This window comes from Oncorhynchus nerka, linkage group LG5, assembly GCF_034236695.1.
Source record: "Oncorhynchus nerka isolate Pitt River linkage group LG5, Oner_Uvic_2.0, whole genome shotgun sequence".
Taxonomy (NCBI): Eukaryota; Metazoa; Chordata; class Actinopteri; order Salmoniformes; family Salmonidae; genus Oncorhynchus; species Oncorhynchus nerka.
In genome coordinates this window covers 61,197,210-61,219,915 of record NC_088400.1, presented here as the reverse complement: position 1 = coordinate 61,219,915, position 22,706 = coordinate 61,197,210, and the positions used below count along the sequence as shown (strand labels likewise).

At 37.1% G+C, this 22,706-nt stretch overlaps 1 protein-coding gene across 1 annotated transcript in view; it reads left to right on the top strand.

Annotated features, from left to right (window-relative positions):
- The window catches only part of LOC115129767 (heparan-sulfate 6-O-sulfotransferase 3-B-like), a 76,964-nt gene that overhangs the window by 4,468 nt on the left and 49,790 nt on the right, over positions 1–22,706 (top strand). The window lies entirely within an intron of this gene.

Below are 22,706 nucleotides of genomic sequence, written 5' to 3'. Positions count from 1 at the left end.
GCTGTGTAGTGCTGGAACAAAAACCAAAACGTGCACCGAGGGGGGGCCCCAGGACCGAGTTTGGGAAACCCTGAACTAGATCAAAGGTCCATTCAGTTATTATTTCCCATAGAAGTTGGTCAATTGATCATATGCCTTAATAAAGTCTTGTGTCAGCAACACTTTCTCCCAGCAATTGACTGGGAAGTCTTTCAAAAAAACAATGTGTCGTTGGTTAGGATCATATTCCAGAAATGTATCAGTCCCTAATCAGAACATGCAAAAACGTAATATATTCCATTGTATTGTAATATCATGCATTCTGCAGAGGTATTCAGAGGATAGTAGTAATCTCCACACTCCTTTATGGGAGATTAGAGATTACATCGTTTTATCATCTGTAGGTAGATTAAGGAGCAGATCCCGATTTATACACAAACTTGTCGCTCTTCATGTGTATGTAGAGCACATCACTAAAGTCCTGAATACAAGCATGTTCTTCATGTGTATGTATAGCACATCACTAAAGCCCTGAATACAAGCCTGTTGTTCTACATGTGTATTTATAGTACATCACTAAAGTCCTGAATACAAGCATGTTCTTCATGTGTATGTATAGCACATCACTAAAGTCCTGAATACAAGCCTGTTGTTCTACATGTGTATGTATAGCACATCACTAAAGTCCTGAATACAATCATGTTCTACATGTGTATGTATAGCACATCACTAAAGTCCCGAATACAAGCATGTTCTTCATGTGTATGTATAGCACATCACTAAAGTCCTGAATACAAGCATGTTCTTCATGTGTATGTATAGCACATCACTAAAGTCCCGAATACAAGCCTGTTGTTCTACATGTGTATGTATAGCACATCACTAAAGTCCTGAATACAAGCATGTTCTTCATGTGTATGTATAGCACATCACTAAAGTCCTGAATACAAGCATGTTCTTCATGTGTATGTATAGCACATCACTAAAGTCCTGAATACAAGCATGTTCTTCATGTGTATGTATAGCACATCACTAAAGTCCCGAATACAAGCATGTTCTTCATGTGTATGTATAGCACATCACTAAAGTCCTGAATACAAGCATGTTCTACATGTGTATGTATAGCACATCACTAAAGTCCTGAATACAAGCATGTTCTACATGTGTATGTATAGCACATCACTAAAGTCCTGAATACAAGCATGTTCTACATGTGTATGTATAGCACATCACTAAAGTCCTGAATACAAGCATGTTCTTCATGTGTATGTATAGCACATCACTAAAGTCCTGAATACAAGCCTGTTGTTCTTCATGTGTATGTATAGCACATCACTAAAGTCCTGAATACAAGCCTGTTGTTCTTCATGTGTATGTATAGCACATCACTAAAGTCCCGAATACAAGCCTGTTGTTCTACATGTGTATGTATAGCACATCACTAAAGTCCTGAATACAAGCATGTTCTTCATGTGTATGTATAGCACATCACTAAAGTCCTGAATACAAGCATGTTCTTCATGTGTATGTATAGCACATCACTAAAGTCCCGAATACAAGCCTGTTGTTCTTCATGTGTATGTATAGCACATCACTAAAGTCCTGAATACAAGCATGTTCTACATGTGTATGTATAGCACTTCACTAAAGTCCTGAATACAAGCATGTTCTACATGTGTATGTATAGCACATCACTAAAGTCCTGAATACAAGCATGTTCTTCATGTGTATGTATAGCACATCACTAAAGTCCTGAATACAAGCCTGTTGTTCTTCATGTGTATGTATAGCACATCACTAAAGTCCCGAATACAAGCCTGTTGTTCTTCATGTGTATGTATAGCACATCACTAAAGTCCCGAATACAAGCCTGTTGTTCTACATGTGTATGTATAGCACATCACTAAAGTCCTGAATACAAGCATGTTCTACATGTGTATGTATAGCACATCACTAAAGTCTTGAATACAAGCCTGTTGTTCTACATGTGTATGTATAGCACATCACTAAAGTCCCGAATACAAGCCTGTTGTTCTTCATGTGTATGTATAGCACATCACTAAAGTCCCGAATACAAGCCTGTTGTTCTACATGTGTATGTATAGCACATCACTAAAGTCCCAAATACAAGCCTGTTGTTCTTCATGTGTATGTATAGCACATCACTAAAGTCCCGAATACAAGCATGTTCTTCATGTGTATGTATAGCACATCACTAAAGTCCTGAATACAAGCATGTTCTTCATGTGTATGTATAGCACATCACTAAAGTCCTGAATACAAGCATGTTCTTCATGTGTATGTATAGCACATCACTAAAGTCCCGAATACAAGCATGTTCTTCATGTGTATGTATAGCACATCACTAAAGTCCTGAATACAAGCATGTTCTACATGTGTATGTATAGCACATCACTAAAGTTCTGAATACAAGCATGTTCTTCATGTGTATGTATAGCACATCACTAAAGTCCCGAATACAAGCATGTTCTTCATGTGTATGTATAGCACATCTCTAAAGTCCTGAATACAAGCATGTTCTACATGTGTATGTATAGCACATCACTAAAGTTCTGAATACAAGCATGTTCTTCATGTGTATCTATAGCACATCACTAAAGTCCCGAATGCAAGCATGTTCTTCATGTGTATGTATAGCACATCACTAAAGTCCTGAATACAAGCCTGTTGTTCTTCATGTGTATGTATAGCACATCACTAAAGTCCCGAATACAAGCATGTTCTTCATGTGTATGTATAGCACATCACTAAAGTCCTGAATACAAGCATGTTCTACATGTGTATGTATAGCACATCACTAAAGTCCTGAATACAAGCCTGTTGTTCTTCATGTGTATGTATAGCACATCACTAAAGTCCTGAATACAAGCCTGTTGTTCTTCATGTGTATGTATAGCACATCACTAAAGTCCCGAATACAAGCCTGTTGTTCTACATGTGTATGTATAGCACATCACTAAAGTCCTGAATACAAGCATGTTCTTCATGTGTATGTATAGCACATCACTAAAGTCCTGAATACAAGCATGTTCTTCATGTGTATGTATAGCACATCACTAAAGTCCCGAATACAAGCCTGTTGTTCTTCATGTGTATGTATAGCACATCACTAAAGTCCCGAATACAAGCATGTTCTTCATGTGTATGTATAGCACTTCACTAAAGTCCTGAATACAAGCATGTTCTACATGTGTATGTATAGCACATCACTAAAGTCCTGAATACAAGCATGTTCTACATGTGTATGTATAGCACATCACTAAAGTTCTGAATACAAGCATGTTCTTCATGTGTATGTATAGCACATCACTAAAGTCCTGAATACAAGCATGTTCTACATGTGTATGTATAGCACATCACTAAAGTCCCGAATGCAAGCATGTTCTTCATGTGTATGTATAGCACATCACTAAAGTCCTGAATACAAGCATGTTCTACATGTGTATGTATAGCACATCACTAAAGTCCTGAATACAAGCATGTTGTTCTTCATGTGTATGTATAGCACATCACTAAAGTCCTGAATACAAGCCTGTTGTTCTTCATGTGTATGTATAGCACATCACTAAAGTCCTGAATACAAGCCTGTTGTTCTTCATGTGTATGTATAGCACATCACTAAAGTCCCAAATACAAGCCTGTTGTTCTTCATGTGTATGTATAGCACATCACTAAAGTCCCGAATACAAGCCTGTTGTTCTACATGTGTATGTATAGCACATCACTAAAGTCCTGAATACAAGCATGTTCTTCATGTGTATGTATAGCACATCACTAAAGTCCCGAATACAAGCCTGTTGTTCTTCATGTGTATGTATAGCACATCACTAAAGTCCCGAATACAAGCCTGTTGTTCTACATGTGTATGTATAGCACATCACTAAAGTCCCAAATACAAGCCTGTTGTTCTTCATGTGTATGTATAGCACATCACTAAAGTCCTGAATACAAGCATGTTCTACATGTGTATGTATAGCACATCACTAAAGTTCTGAATACAAGCATGTTCTTCATGTGTATCTATAGCACATCACTAAAGTCCCGAATGCAAGCATGTTCTTCATGTGTATGTATAGCACATCACTAAAGTCCCGAATACAAGCCTGTTGTTCTTCATGTGTATGTATAGCACATCACTAAAGTCCCGAATACAAGCATGTTCTTCATGTGTATGTATAGCACATCACTAAAGTCCTGAATACAAGCATGTTCTACATGTGTATGTATAGCACATCACTAAAGTCCTGAATACAAGCCTGTTGTTCTTCATGTGTATGTATAGCACATCACTAAAGTCCTGAATACAAGCCTGTTGTTCTTCATGTGTATGTATAGCACATCACTAAAGTCCTGAATACAAGCATGTTCTTCATGTGTATGTATAGCACATCACTAAAGTCCTGAATACAAGCATGTTCTTCATGTGTATGTATAGCACATCACTAAAGTCCTGAATACAAGCCTGTTGTTCTACATGTGTATGTATAGCACATCACTAAAGTCCCGAATACAAGCCTGTTGTTCTTCATGTGTATGTATAGCACATCACTAAAGTCCCGAATACAAGCCTGTTGTTCTTCATGTGTATGTATAGCACATCACTAAAGTCCTGAATACAAGCATGTTCTACATGTGTATGTATAGCACATCACTAAAGTCCCGAATACAAGCATGTTCTTCATGTGTATGTATAGCACATCACTAAAGTCCTGAATACAAGCCTGTTGTTCTTCATGTGTATGTATAGCACATCACTAAAGTCCTGAATACAAGCCTGTTGTTCTTCATGTGTATGTATAGCACATCACTAAAGTCCCGAATACAAGCCTGTTGTTCTTCATGTGTATGTATAGCACATCACTAAAGTCCCGAATACAAGCCTGTTGTTCTACATGTGTATGTATAGCACATCACTAAAGTCCCGAATACAAGCCTGTTGTTCTACATGTGTATGTATAGCACATCACTAAAGTCCCGAATACAAGCCTGTTGTTCTTCATGCGTATGTATAGCACATCACTAAAGTCCCGAATACAAGCCTGTTGTTCTACATGTGTATGTATAGCACATCACTAAAGTCCCAAATACAAGCCTGTTGTTCTTCATGTGTATGTATAGCACATCACTAAAGTCCCGAATGCAAGCATGTTCTTCATGTGTATGTATAGCACATCACTAAAGTCCTGAATACAAGCATGTTCTTCATGTGTATGTATAGCACATCACTAAAGTCCTGAATACAAGCCTGTTCTACATGTGTATGTATAGCACATCACTAAAGTCCTGAATACAAGCATGTTCTTCATGTGTATGTATAGCACATCACTAAAGTCCTAAATACAAGCCTGTTGTTCTTCATGTGTATGTATAGCACATCACTAAAGTCCGGAATACAAGCATGTTCTTCATGTGTATGTATAGCACTTCACTAAAGTCCTGAATACAAGCATGTTCTACATGTGTATGTATAGCACATCACTAAAGTCCTGAATACAAGTATGTTCTACATGTGTATGTATAGCACATCACTAAAGTTCTGAATACAAGCATGTTCTTCATGTGTATGTATAGCACATCACTAAAGTCCTGAATACAAGCATGTTCTACATGTGTATGTATAGCACATCACTAAAGTCCCGAATGCAAGCATGTTCTTCATGTGTATGTATAGCACATCACTAAAGTCCTGAATACAAGCATGTTCTACATGTGTATGTATAGCACATCACTAAAGTCCTGAATACAAGCCTGTTGTTCTTCATGTGTATGTATAGCACATCACTAAAGTTCTGAATACAAGCATGTTCTTCATGTGTATGTATAGCACATCACTAAAGTCCTGAATACAAGCATGTTCTACATGTGTATGTATAGCACATCACTAAAGTCCCGAATGCAAGCATGTTCTTCATGTGTATGTATAGCACATCACTAAAGTCCTGAATACAAGCATGTTCTACATGTGTATGTATAGCACATCACTAAAGTCCTGAATACAAGCCTGTTGTTCTTCATGTGTATGTATAGCACATCACTAAAGTCCTGAATACAAGCCTGTTGTTCTTCATGTGTATGTATAGCACATCACTAAAGTCCCGAATACAAGCCTGTTGTTCTTCATGTGTATGTATAGCACATCACTAAAGTCCCAAATACAAGCCTGTTGTTCTACATGTGTATGTATAGCACATCACTAAAGTCCCAAATACAAGCCTGTTGTTCTTCATGTGTATGTATAGCACATCACTAAAGTCCTGAATACAAGCCTGTTGTTCTACATGTGTATGTATAGCACATCACTAAAGTCCCAAATACAAGACTGTTGTTCTTCATGTGTATGTATAGCACATCACTAAAGTCCCGAATACAAGCATGTTCTTCATGTGTATGTATAGCACATCACTAAAGTCCTGAATACAAGCATGTTCTACATGTGTATGTATAGCACATCACTAAAGTTCTGAATACAAGCATGTTCTTCATGTGTATGTATAGCACATCACTAAAGTCCTGAATACAAGCATGTTCTACATGTGTATGTATAGCACATCACTAAAGTTCTGAATACAAGCATGTTCTTCATGTGTATGTATAGCACATCACTAAAGTCCTGAATACAAGCATGTTCTACATGTGTATGTATAGCACATCACTAAAGTCCCGAATGCAAGCATGTTCTTCATGTGTATGTATAGCACATCACTAAAGTCCTGAATACAAGCATGTTCTACATGTGTATGTATAGCACATGTCCTGTATGTATAGCACATCACTAAAGTCCTGAATACAAGCCTGTTGTTCTTCATGTGTATGTATAGCACATCACTAAAGTCCCGAATACAAGCCTGTTGTTCTTCATGTGTATGTATAGCACATCACTAAAGTCCCAAATACAAGCCTGTTGTTCTACATGTGTATGTATAGCACATCACTAAAGTCCCAAATACAAGCCTGTTGTTCTTCATGTGTATGTATAGCACATCACTAAAGTCCTGAATACAAGCATGTTGTTCTTCATGTGTATGTATAGCACATCACTAAAGTCCTGAATACAAGCATGTTGTTCTTCATGTGTATGTATAGCACATCACTAAAGTCCTGAATACAAGCCTGTTGTTCTTCATGTGTATGTATAGCACATCACTAAAGTCCTGAATACAAGCCTGTTGTTCTACATGTGTATGTATAGCACATCACTAAAGTCCCGAATACAAGCCTGTTGTTCTACATGTGTATGTATAGCACATCACTAAAGTCCTGAATACAAGCATGTTCTACATGTGTATGTATAGCACATCACTAAAGTCCTGAATACAAGCCTGTTGTTCTAATGTGTATGTATAGCACATCACTAAAGTCCCGAATACAAGCCTGTTGTTCTACATGTGTATGTATAGCACATCACTAAAGTCCCGAATACAAGCCTGTTGTTCTTCATGTGTATGTATAGCACATCACTAAAGTCCCGAATACAAGCCTGTTGTTCTACATGTGTATGTATAGCACATCACTAAAGTCCCAAATACAAGCTGTTGTTCTTCATGTGTGTTCTCACTAAAGTCCCGTACAAGCATGTTCTTCATGTATAGCACATCACTAAAGTCCTGAATACAAGCATGTTCTACATGTGTATGTATAGCACATCACTAAAGTTCTGAATACAAGCATGTTCTTCATGTGTATGTATAGCACATCACTAAAGTCCTGAATACAAGCATGTTCTTCATGTGTTATGTATAGCATCACTAAAGTCCTGAATACAAGCATGTTCTATGTGTATGTATAGCACATCACTAAAGTCCTGAATACAAGCATGTTCTACATGTGTATGTATAGCACATCACTAAAGTCCCGAATGCAAGCATGTTCTTCATGTGTATGTATAGCACATCACTAAAGTCCTGAATACAAGCCTGTTGTTCTTCATGTGTATGTATAGCACATCACTAAAGTCCTGAATACAAGCATGTTCTTCATGTGTATGTATAGCACATCACTAAAGTCCTGAATACAAGCATGTTGTTCTTCATGTGTATGTATAGCACATCACTAAAGTCCTGAATACAAGCCTGTTGTTCTTCATGTGTATGTATAGCACATCACTAAAGTCCTGAATACAAGCCTGTTGTTCTTCATGTGTATGTATAGCACATCACTAAAGTCCCAAATACAAGCCTGTTGTTCTACATGTGTATGTATAGCACATCACTAAAGTCCCAAATACAAGCCTGTTGTTCTTCATGTGTATGTATAGCACATCACTAAAGTCCTGAATACAAGCATGTTGTTCTTCATGTGTATGTATAGCACATCACTAAAGTCCTGAATACAAGTGTTGTTCTTCATGTGTATGTATAGCACATCACTAAAGTCCCGAATACAAGCCTGTTGTTCTTCATGTGTATGTATAGCACATCACTAAAGTCCTGAATACAAGCCTGTTGTTCTACATGTGTATGTATAGCACATCACTAAAGTCCCGAATACAAGCCTGTTGTTCTACATGTGTATGTATAGCACATCACTAAAGTCCTGAATACAAGCATGTTCTACATGTGTATGTATAGCACATCACTAAAGTCCTGAATACAAGCCTGTTGTTCTACATGTGTATGTATAGCACATCACTAAAGTCCCGAATACAAGCCTGTTGTTCTACATGTGTATGTATAGCACATCACTAAAGTCCCGAATACAAGCCTGTTGTTCTTCATGTGTATGTATAGCACATCACTAAAGTCAATACAAAGTCCTACATGTGTAATAGCAAGTCCCAAATACAAGACTGTTGTTCTTCATGTGTATGTATAGCACATCACTAAAGTCCCGAATACAAGCATGTTCTTCATGTGTATGTATAGCACATCACTAAAGTCCTGAATACAAGCATGTTCTACATGTGTATGTATAGCACATCACTAAAGTTCTGAATACAAGCATGTTCTTCATGTGTATGTATAGCACATCACTAAAGTCCCGAATACAAGCATGTTCTTCATGGTTATGTATAGCACATCACTAAAGTCCTGAATACAAGCATGTTCTACATGTGTATGTATAGCACATCACTAAAGTTCTGAATACAAGCATGTTCTTCATGTGTATCTATAGCACATCACTAAAGTCCCGAATGCAAGCATGTTCTTCATGTGTATGTATAGCACATCACTAAAGTCCTGAATACAAGCCTGTTGTTCTTCATGTGTATGTATAGCACATCACTAAAGTCCCGAATACAAGCATGTTCTTCATGTTATGTTCTATCACTGTCCTGAATACAAGCATGTTCTACATGTGTATGTATAGCAAATCACTAAAGTCCTGAATACAAGCCTGTTGTTCTTCATGTGTATGTATAGCACATCACTAAAGTCCTGAATACAAGCCTGTTGTTCTTCATGTGTATGTATAGCACATCACTAAAGTCCCGAATACAAGCCTGTTGTTCTACATGTGTATGTATAGCACATCACTAAAGTCCTGAATACAAGCATGTTCTTCATGTGTATGTATAGCACATCACTAAAGTCCTGAATACAAGCCTGTTGTTCTTCATGTGTATGTATAGCACATCACTAAAGTCCTGAATACAAGCATGTTCTTCATGTGTATGTATAGCACATCACTAAAGTCCTGAATACAAGCATGTTCTTCATGTGTATGTATAGCACATCACTAAAGTCCTGAATACAAGCATGTTCTTCATGTGTATGTATAGCACATCACTAAAGTCCTGAATACAAGTGTTCTTCATGTGTATGTATAGCACATCACTAAAGTCCTAAAGTTTCTGAATACAATCACTAAAGTTCTGAATACATGTTCTTCATGTGTATGTATAGCACATCACTAAAGTCCTGAATACAAGCATGTTCTACATGTGTATGTATAGCACATCACTAAAGTCCTGAATACAAGCCTGTTGTTCTTCATGTGTATGTATAGCACATCACTAAAGTCCCGAATACAAGCATGTTCTTCATGTGTATGTATAGCACTTCACTAAAGTCCTGAATACAAGCATGTTCTACATGTGTATGTATAGCACATCACTAAAGTCCTGAATACAAGCATGTTCTACATGTGTATGTATAGCACATCACTAAAGTTCTGAATACAAGCATGTTCTTCATGTGTATGTATAGCACATCACTAAAGTCCTGAATACAAGCATGTTCTACATGTGTATGTATAGCACATCACTAAAGTCCTGAATACAAGCCTGTTGTTCTTCATGTGTATGTATAGCACATCACTAAAGTCCTGAATACAAGCCTGTTGTTCTTCATGTGTATGTATAGCACATCACTAAAGTCCTGAATACAAGCATGTTCTTCATGTGTATGTATAGCACATCACTAAAGTCCCGAATACAAGCCTGTTGTTCTTCATGTGTATGTATAGCACATCACTAAAGTCCTGAATACAAGCAGTCCTGAATACACATCACTAAAGTCCTGTACAAGCATGTTCTTCATGTGTATGTATAGCACATCACTAAAGTTCTGAATACAAGCATGTTCTTCATGTGTATGTATAGCACATCACTAAAGTCCCGAATACAAGCATGTTCTTCATGTGTATGTATAGCACTTCACTAAAGTCCTGAATACAAGCATGTTCTACATGTGTATGTATAGCACATCACTAAAGTCCTGAATACAAGCATGTTCTACATGTGTATGTATAGCACATCACTAAAGTTCTGAATACAAGCATGTTCTTCATGTGTATGTATAGCACATCACTAAAGTCCTGAATACAAGCATGTTCTACATGTGTATGTATAGCACATCACTAAAGTCCTGAATACAAGCCTGTTGTTCTTCATGTGTATGTATAGCACATCACTAAAGTCCTGAATACAAGCCTGTTGTTCTTCATGTGTATGTATAGCACATCACTAAAGTTCTGAATACAAGCATGTTCTTCATGTGTATGTATAGCACATCACTAAAGTCCCGAATACAAGCATGTTCTTCATGTGTATGTATAGCACTTCACTAAAGTCCTGAATACAAGCATGTTCTACATGTGTATGTATAGCACATCACTAAAGTCCTGAATACAAGCATGTTCTACATGTGTATGTATAGCACATCACTAAAGTTCTGAATACAAGCATGTTCTTCATGTGTATGTATAGCACATCACTAAAGTCCTGAATACAAGCATGTTCTACATGTGTATGTATAGCACATCACTAAAGTCCTGAATACAAGCATGTTCTACATGTGTGTATAGCTCACTAAAGTCCTGAATACAAGCCTGTTGTTCTTCATGTGTATGTATAGCACATCACTAAAGTCCTGAATACAAGCCTGTTGTTCTTCATGTGTATGTATAGCACATCACTAAAGTCCTGAATACAAGCATGTTCTTCATGTGTATGTATAGCACATCACTAAAGTCCTGAATACAAGCATGTTCTACATGTGTATGTATAGCACATCACTAAAGTCCTGAATACAAGCCTGTTGTTCTTCATGTGTATGTATAGCACATCACTAAAGTCCCGAATACAAGCCTGTTGTTCTACATGTGTATGTATAGCACATCACTAAAGTCCTGAATACAAGCATGTTCTTCATGTGTATGTATAGCACATCACTAAAGTCCTGAATACAAGTCTGTTGTTCTACATGTGTATGTATAGCACATCACTAAAGTCCCGAATACAAGCCTGTTGTTCTTCATGTGTATGTATAGCACATCACTAAAGTCCCGAATACAAGCCTGTTGTTCTTCATGTGTATGTATAGCACATCACTAAAGTCCTGAATAAAAGCATGTTCTACATGTGTATGTATAGCACATCACTAAAGTCCCGAATACAAGCATGTTCTTCATGTGTATGTATAGCACATCACTAAAGTCCTGAATACAAGCATGTTCTACATGTGTATGTATAGCACATCACTAAAGTCCTGAATACAAGCATGTTCTACATGTGTATGTATAGCACATCACTAAAGTTCTGAATACAAGCATGTTCTTCATGTGTATGTATAGCACATCACTAAAGTCCTGAATACAAGCATGTTCTTCATGTGTATGTATAGCACATCACTAAAGTCCTGAATACAAGCATGTTCTTCATGTGTATGTATAGCACATCACTAAAGTCCTGAATACAAGCCTGTTGTTCTTCATGTGTATGTATAGCACATCACTAAAGTCCTGAATACAAGCATGTTCTGTTCTTCCTGATACAAGCATGTATGTATAGCACATCACTAAAGTCCTGAATACAAGCCTGTTGTTCTTCATGTGTATGTATAGCACATCACTAAAGTCCCGAATACAAGCCTGTTGTTCTACATGTGTATGTATAGCACATCACTAAAGTCCTGAATACAAGCATGTTCTTCATGTGTATGTATAGCACATCACTAAAGTCCTGAATACAAGCATTGTTCTTCATGTGTATGTATAGCACATCACTAAAGTCCCGAATACAAGCATGTTGTTCTTCATGTGTATGTATAGCACATCACTAAAGTCCTGAATACAAGCATGTTCTACATGTGTATGTATAGCACATCACTAAAGTCCTGAATACAAGCATGTTCTTCATGTGTATGTATAGCACATCACTAAAGTCCTGAATACAAGCATGTTCTTCATGTGTATGTATAGCACATCACTAAAGTCCTGAATACAAGCATGTTCTTCATGTGTATGTATAGCACATCACTAAAGTCCTGAATACAAGCATGTTCTTCATGTGTATGTATAGCACATCACTAAAGTCCTGAATACAAGCATGTTCTTCATAGCACATCACTAAAGTCCCGAATGCAAGCATGTTCTTCATGTGTATGTATAGCACATCACTAAAGTCCCGAATACAAGCCTGTTGTTCTTCATGTGTATGTATAGCACATCACTAAAGTCCCGAATACAAGCATGTTCTTCATGTGTATGTATAGCACATCACTAAAGTCCTGAATACAAGCATGTTCTTCACTAAAGTGTATGTTCTATATGTATAGCACATCACTAAAGTCCTGAATACAAGCATGTTCTACATGTGTATGTATAGCACATCACTAAAGTTCTGAATACAAGCATGTTCTTCATGTGTATGTATAGCACATCACTAAAGTCCTGAATACAAGCATGTTCTACATGTGTATGTATAGCACATCACTAAAGTCCCGAATGCAAGCATGTTCTTCATGTGTATGTATAGCACATCACTAAAGTCCTGAATACAAGCATGTTCTACATGTGTATGTATAGCACATCACTAAAGTCCTGAATACAAGCCTGTTGTTCTTCATGTGTATGTATAGCACATCACTAAAGTCCTGAATACAAGCCTGTTGTTCTTCATGTGTATGTATAGCACATCACTAAAGTCCCGAATACAAGCCTGTTGTTCTTCATGTGTATGTATAGCACATCACTAAAGTCCCAAATACAAGCCTGTTGTTCTTCATGTGTATGTATAGCACATCACTAAAGTCCTGAATACAAGCATGTTGTTCTTCATGTGTATGTATAGCACATCACTAAAGTCCTGAATACAAGCATGTTGTTCTTCATGTGTATGTATAGCACATCACTAAAGTCCTGAATACAAGCCTGTTGTTCTTCATGTGTATGTATAGCACATCACTAAAGTCCCGAATACAAGCCTGTTGTTCTACTGTTGTTCTTCAAGCATGTGTATGTATAGCACATCACTAAAGTCCTGAATACAAGCCTGTTGTTCTACATGTGTATGTATAGCACATCACTAAAGTCCCGAATACAAGCCTGTTGTTCTACATGTGTATGTATAGCACATCACTAAAGTCCCGACAAGCCTCTTCTATGTAAGTCACTAAAGTCCCGAATACAAGCCTGTTGTTCTTCATGTGTATGTATAGCACATCACTAAAGTCCCAAATACAAGCTGTTGTTCTTCATGTGTATGTATAGCACATCACTAAAGTCCTGAATACAAGCATGTTCTACATGTGTATGTATAGTCACTAAAGTCCCGAATACAAGCATGTTCTTCATGTGTATGTATAGCACATCACTAAAGTCCTGAATACAAGTTCTACATGTGTATGTTCTCACTAAAGTTCTGAATACAAGCATGTTCTTCATGTGTATGTATAGCACATCACTAAAGTCCTGAATACAAGCATGTTCTACATGTGTATGTATAGCACATCACTAAAGTCCTGAATACAAGCCTGTTGTTCTTCATGTGTATGTATAGCACATCACTAAAGTCCTGAATACAAGCATGTTCTTCATGTGTATGTATAGCACATCACTAAAGTCCTGAATACAAGCATGTTCTACATGTGTATGTATAGCAAATCACTAAAGTCCTGAATACAAGCCTGTTGTTCTTCATGTGTATGTATAGCACATCACTAAAGTCCTGAATACAAGCCTGTTGTTCTTCATGTGTATGTATAGCACATCACTAAAGTCCCGAATACAAGCCTGTTGTTCTACATGTGTATGTATAGCACATCACTAAAGTCCTGAATACAAGCATGTTCTTCATGTGTATGTATAGCACATCACTAAAGTCCCGAATACAAGCCTGTTGTTCTTCATGTGTATGTATAGCACATCACTAAAGTCCTGAATACAAGCATGTTCTACATGTGTATGTATAGCACATCACTAAAGTCCTGAATACAAGCATGTTCTTCATGTGTATGTATAGCACATCACTAAAGTTCTGAATACAAGCATGTTCTTCATGTGTATGTATAGCACATCACTAAAGTCCCGAATACAAGCATGTTCTTCATGTGTATGTATAGCACTTCACTAAAGTCCTGAATACAAGCATGTTCTACATGTGTATGTATAGCACATCACTAAAGTCCTGAATACAAGCATGTTCTACATGTGTATGTATAGCACATCACTAAAGTCCTGAATACAAGCCTGTTGTTCTTCATGTGTATGTATAGCACATCACTAAAGTCCCGAATACAAGCATGTTCTTCATGTGTATGTATAGCACTTCACTAAAGTCCTGAATACAAGCATGTTCTACATGTGTATGTATAGCACATCACTAAAGTCCTGAATACAAGCATGTTCTACATGTGTATGTATAGCACATCACTAAAGTTCTGAATACAAGCATGTTCTTCATGTGTATGTATAGCACATCACTAAAGTCCTGAATACAAGCATGTTCTACATGTGTATGTATAGCACATCACTAAAGTCCTGAATACAAGCCTGTTGTTCTTCATGTGTATGTATAGCACATCACTAAAGTCCTGAATACAAGCCTGTTGTTCTTCATGTGTGTATAGCACATCACTAAAGTCCTGAATACAAGCATGTTCTTCATGTGTATCACACTAAAGTCCCGAATACAAGCCTGTTGTTCTTCATGTGTATGTATAGCACATCACTAAAGTCCTGAATACAAGCATGTTCTACATGTGTATGTATAGCACATCACTAAAGTCCTGAATACAAGCATGTTCTTCATGTGTATGTATAGCACATCACTAAAGTCCTGAATACAAGCATGTTCTTCATGTGTATGTATAGCACATCACTAAAGTCCTGAATACAAGCATGTTCTTCATGTGTATGTATAGCACATCACTAAAGTCCTGAATACAAGCATGTTCTACATGTGTATGTATAGCACATCACTAAAGTCCTGAATACAAGCCTGTTGTCACTTCTGAATACATGTGTTGTATAGCTCACTAAAGTCCTGAATACAAGCATGTTGTTCTTCATGTGTATGTATAGCACATCACTAAAGTCCTGAATACAAGCATGTTCTTCATGTGTATGTATAGCACATCACTAAAGTCCTGAATACAAGCATGTTCTACATGTGTATGTATAGCACATCACTAAAGTCCTGAATACAAGCATGTTCTTCATGTGTATGTATATACATCACTAAAGTCCTGAATACAAGCATGTTCTACATGTGTATGTATAGCACATCACTAAAGTCCTGAATACAAGCCTGTTGTTCTTCATGTGTATGTATAGCACATCACTAAAGTCCTGAATACAAGCATGTTCTACATGTGTATGTATAGCAATCACTAAAGTCCTGAATTGTTCTTCATGTGTATGTATAGCACATCACTAAAGTCCTGAATACAAGCATGTTCTTCATGTGTATGTATAGCACATCACTAAAGTCCCAAAATACAAGCCTGTTGTTCTTCATGTGTATGTATAGCACATCACTAAAGTCCTGAATACAAGCATGTTCTTCATGTGTATGTATAGCACATCACTAAAGTCCTGAATACAAGCATGTTCTTCATGTGTATGTATAGCACATCACTAAAGTCCTGAATACAAGCATGTTCTTCATGTGTATGTATAGCACATCACTAAAGTCCCGAATACAAGCATGTTGTTCTTCATGTGTATGTATAGCACATCACTAAAGTCCTGAATACAAGCATGTTCTTCTTCATGTGTATGTATAGCACATCACTAAAGTCCTGAATACAAGCATGTTCTACATGTGTATGTATAGCACATCACTAAAGTCCTGAATACAAGCATGTTCTTCAGCTGTGTATGTATAGCACATCACTGTGAATACAAGCATGTTCTTCATGTGTAGTACATCACTAAAGTCCTGAATACAAGCATGTTGTTCTACATGTGTATGTATAGCACATCACTAAAGTCCTGAATACAAGCATGTTCTTCATGTGTATGTATAGCACATCACTAAAGTCCTGAATACAAGCATGTTCTACATGTGTATGTATAGCACATCACTAAAGTCCTGAATACAAGCCTGTTGTTCTTCATGTGTATGTATAGCACATCACTAAAGTCCTGAATACAAGCCTGTTGTTCTTCATGTGTATGTATAGCACATCACTAAAGTCCTGAATACAAGCATCACTTCCCGAATACAAGCATGTTCTTCATGTGTATGTATAGCACATCACTAAAGTCCTGAATACAAGCATGTTCTTCATGTGTATGTATAGCACATCACTAAAGTTCTGAATACAAGCATGTTCTTCATGTGTATGTATAGCACATCACTAAAGTCCCGAATACAAGCATGTTCTTCATGTGTATGTATAGCACATCACTAAAGTCCCAAGAATACAAGCCTGTTGTTTCTTCATGTGTATGTATAGCACATCACTAAAGTCCTGAATACAAGCCTGTTGTTCTTCATGTGTATGTATAGCACATCACTAAAGTCCTGAATACAAGCATGTTCTTCAGCATACAAGTGTTCTTCATGTTCACTAAAGTCCTGAATACAAGCATGTTCTTCATGTGTATGTATAGCACATCACTAAAGTCCTGAATACAAGCATGTTCTACATGTGTATGTATAGCACATCACTAAAGTTCTGAATACAAGCATGTTCTTCATGTGTATGTATAGCACATCACTAAAGTCCTGAATACAAGCATGTTCTACATTCTATGTATAGCACATCACTAAAGTCCCGAATGCAAGCATGTTCTTCATGTGTATGTATAGCACATCACTAAAGTCCTGAATACAAGCATGTGTATGTATAGCACATCACTAAAGTCCTGAATACAAGCCTGTTCTTCATGTGTATGTATAGCACATCACTAAAGTCCTGAATACAAGCCTGTTGTTCTTCATGTGTATGTATAGCACATCACTAAAGTCCCGAATACAAGCCTGTTGTTCTTCATGTGTATGTATAGCACATCACTAAAGTCCCGAATACAAGCCTGTTGTTCTTCATGTGTATGTATAGCACATCACTAAAGTCCTGAATACAAGCATGTTGTTCTTCATGTGTATGTATAGCACATCACTAAAGTCCTGAATACAAGCATGTTGTTCTACATGTGTATGTATAGCACATCACTAAAGTCCTGAATACAAGCATGTTCTTCATGTGTATGTATAGCACATCACATCACTCACTAAAGTCCCGAATACAAGCCTGTTGTTCTTCATGTGTATGTATAGCACATCACTAAAGTCCTGAATACAAGCATGTTCTTCATGTGTATGTATAGCACATCACTAAAGTCCTGAATACAAGCATGTTCTTCTATGTGTATGTATAGCACATCACTAAAGTCCCGAATACAAGCATGTTGTTCTATGTGTATGTATAGCACATCACTAAAGTCCCGAATACAAGCCTGTTGTTCTTCATGTGTATGTATAGCACATCACTAAAGTCCCGAATACAAGCCTGTTCTTCACATCACTAAAGTCCTGAATACAAGCCTGTTGTTCTTCATGTGTATGTATAGCACATCACTAAAGTCCCGAATACAAGCATGTTCTTCATGTGTATGTATAGCACATCACTAAAGTCCCGAATACAAGCATGTTCTTCATGTGTATGTATAGCACATCACTAAAGTCCTGAATACAAGCATGTTCTACATGTGTATGTATAGCACATCACTAAAGTCCTGAATACAAGCATGTTCTTCATCACTAAAGTGTATGTATATGTATAGCACATCACTAAAGTCCTGAATACAAGCCTGTTGTTCTTCATGTGTATGTATAGCACATCACTAAAGTCCCGAATACAAGCATGTTCTTCATGTGTATGTATAGCACATCACTAAAGTCCTGAATACAAGCATGTTCTAAATGTATAGCACATCACTAAAGTCCTGAATACAAGCCTGTTGTTCTTCATGTGTATGTATAGCACATCACTAAAGTCCTGAATACAAGCCTGTTGTTCTTCATGTGTATGTATAGCACATCACTAAAGTCCTGAATACAAGCCTGTTGTTCTTCATGTGTATGTATAGCACATCACTAAAGTCCTGAATACAAGCATGTTCTTCATGTGTATGTATAGCACATCACTAAAGTCCCAATACAAGCCTGTTGTTCTTCATGTGTATGTATAGCACATCACTAAAGTCCTGAATACAAGCATGTTCTACATGTGTGTTCTCACTAAAGTGAATACAAGTATGTATAGCACATCACTAAAGTCTGAATACAAGCATGTTCTTCATGTGTATGTATAGCACATCACTAAAGTCCCGTACAAGCATGTTCTTCATGTGTATGTATAGCACATCACTAAAGTCCTGAATACAAGCATGTTCTACATGTGTATGTATAGCACATCACTAAAGTCCTGAATACAAGCATGTTCTTCATGTGTATGTATAGCACATCACTAAAGTCCTGAATACAAGCCTGTTGTTCTTCATGTGTATGTATAGCACATCACTAAAGTCCCGAATACAAGCATGTTCTTCATGTGTATGTATAGCACATCACTAAAGTCCTGAATACAAGCATGTTCTACATGTGTATGTATAGCACATCACTAAAGTCCTGAATACAAGCATGTTCTACATGTGTATGTATAGCACATCACTAAAGTTCTGAATACAAGCATGTTCTTCATGTGTATGTATAGCACATCACTAAAGTCCTGAATACAAGCATGTTCTACATGTGTATGTATAGCACATCACTAAAGTCCTGAATACAAGCCTGTTGTTCTTCATGTATAGCACATCACTAAAGTCCTGAATACAAGCCTGTTGTTCTTCATGTGTATGTATAGCACATCACTAAAGTCCTGAATACAAGCATGTTCTTCATGTGTATGTATAGCACATCACTAAAGTCCCGAATACAAGCCTGTTGTTCTTCATGTGTATGTATAGCACATCACTAAAGTCCTGAATACAAGCATGTTCTACATGTGTATGTATAGCACATCACTAAAGTCCTGAATACAAGCATGTTCTTCATGTGTATGTATAGCACATCACTAAAGTCCCGAATACAAGCATGTTCTTCATGTGTATGTATAGCACTTCACTAAAGTCCTGAATACAAGCATGTTCTACATGTGTATGTATAGCACATCACTAAAGTCCTGAATACAAGCATGTTCTACATGTGTATGTATAGCACATCACTAAAGTCCTGAATACAAGCCTGTTGTTCTTCATGTGTATGTATAGCACATCACTAAAGTCCTGAATACAAGCATGTTCTTCATGTGTATGTATAGCACATCACTAAAGTCCTGAATACAAGCATGTTCTACATGTGTATGTATAGCACATCACTAAAGTCCTGAATACAAGCATGTTCTACATGTTATGTTCTCACATGTGTATGTATAGCACATCACTAAAGTCCTGAATACAAGCATGTTCTTCATGTGTATGTATAGCACATCACTAAAGTCCTGAATACAAGCCTGTTGTTCTTCATGTGTATGTATGCACATCACTAAAGTCCTGAATACAAGCATGTTCTTCATGTGTATGTATAGCACATCACTAAAGTCCCGAATACAAGCATGTTGTTCTTCATGTGTATGTATAGCACATCACTAAAGTCCTGAATACAAGCATGTTCTTCATGTGTATGTATAGCACATCACTAAAGTCCTGAATACAAGCCTGTTGTTCTTCATGTGTATGTATAGCACATCACTAAAGTCCTGAATACAAGCATGTTCTTCATGTGTATGTATAGCACATCACTAAAGTCCTGAATACAAGCCTGTTGTTCTTCATGTGTATGTATAGCACATCACTAAAGTCCTGAATACAAGCATGTTGTTCTTCATGTGTATGTATAGCACATCACTAAAGTCCCGAAAGCATGTTCTACAATGTATAGCACATCACTAAAGTCCTGAATACAAGCCTGTTCTTCATGTGTATGTATAGCACATCACTAAAGTCCCGAATACAAGCCTGTTGTTCTACATGTGTATGTATAGCACATCACTAAAGTCCCAAATACAAGTCCTGTTGTTCTCTCATGTGTATGTATAGCACATCACTAAAGTCCTGAATACAAGCCTGTTGTTCTTCATGTGTATGTATAGCACATCACTAAAGTCCCAATACAAGCTGTTGTTCTTCATGTGTATGTATAGCACATCACTAAAGTCCTGAATACAAGCATGTTCTACATGTGTATGTATAGCACATCACTAAAGTCCTGAATACAAGCATGTTCTTCATGTGTATGTATAGCACATCACTAAAGTCCTGAATACAAGTGTTCTGAATCACTAAAGCCTGAATACAAGCATGTTCTTCATGTGTATGTATAGCACATCACTAAAGTCCCGAATACAAGCATGTTCTTCATGTGTATGTATAGCACATCACTAAAGTCCTGAATACAAGCATGTTCTTCATGTGTATCTATAGCACATCACTAAAGTCCCGAATGCAAGCATGTTCTTCATGTGTATGTATAGCACATCACTAAAGTCCCGAATACAAGCCTGTTGTTCTTCATGTGTATGTATAGCACATCACTAAAGTCCCGAATACAAGCATGTTCTTCATGTGTATGTATAGCACATCACTAAAGTCCCGAATACAAGCATGTTCTTCATGTGTATGTATAGCACTTCACTAAAGTCCTGAATACAAGCATGTTCTACATGTGTATGTATAGCACATCACTAAAGTCCTGAATACAAGCATGTTCTACATGTGTATGTATAGCACATCACTAAAGTTCTGAATACAAGCATGTTCTTCATGTGTATGTATAGCACATCACTAAAGTCCTGAATACAAGCATGTTCTACATGTGTATGTATAGCACATCACTAAAGTCCCGAATGCAAGCATGTTCTTCATGTGTATGTATAGCACATCACTAAAGTCCTGAATACAAGCATGTTCTACATGTGTATGTATAGCACATCACTAAAGTCCTGAATACAAGCCTGTTGTTCTTCATGTGTATGTATAGCACATCACTAAAGTCCTGAATACAAGCCTGTTGTTCTTCATGTGTATGTATAGCACATCACTAAAGTCCCAATACAAGCCTGTTGTTCTTCATGTGTATGTATAGCACATCACTAAAGTCCTGAATACAAGCATGTGTATGTATAGTTCTTCAAGCATGTGTATGTATAGCACATCACTAAAGTCCTGAATACAAGCATGTTGTTCTTCATGTGTATGTATAGCACATCACTAAAGTCCTAATACAAGCCTGTTGTTCTACATGTGTATGTATAGCACATCACTAAAGTCCTGAATACAAGCCTTGTTCTTCATGTGTATGTATAGCACATCACTAAAGTCCTGAATACAAGCATGTTCTACATGTGTATGTATAGCACATCACTAAAGTCCTGAATACAAGCCTGTTGTTCTACATGTGTATGTATAGCACATCACTAAAGTCCCGAATACAAGCCTGTTGTTCTACATGTGTATGTATAGCACATCACTAAAGTCCTGAATACAAGCCTGTTGTTCTTCATGTGTATGTATAGCACATCACTAAAGTCCCGAATACAAGCCTGTTGTTCTTCATGTGTATGTATAGCACATCACTAAAGTCCCAAATACAAGCTGTTGTTCTTCATGTGTATGTATAGCACATCACTAAAGTCCTGAATACAAGCATGTTCTTCTATGTGTATGTATAGCACATCACTAAAGTCCTGAATACAAGCATGTTCTACATGTGTATGTATAGCACATCACTAAAGTTCTGAAACAAGCATGTTCTTCATGAATAGCAATCACTAAAGTCCTGAATTGTTCTTCATGTGTATGTATAGCACATCACTAAAGTCCCGAATACAAGCCTGTTGTTCTTCATGTGTATGTATAGCACATCACTAAAGTCCCGAATACAAGCCTGTTGTATCTCACTAAAGTCCTGAATACAAGCATGTTCTATGTGTATGTATAGCACATCACTAAAGTCCTGAATACAAGCCTGTTGTTCTTCA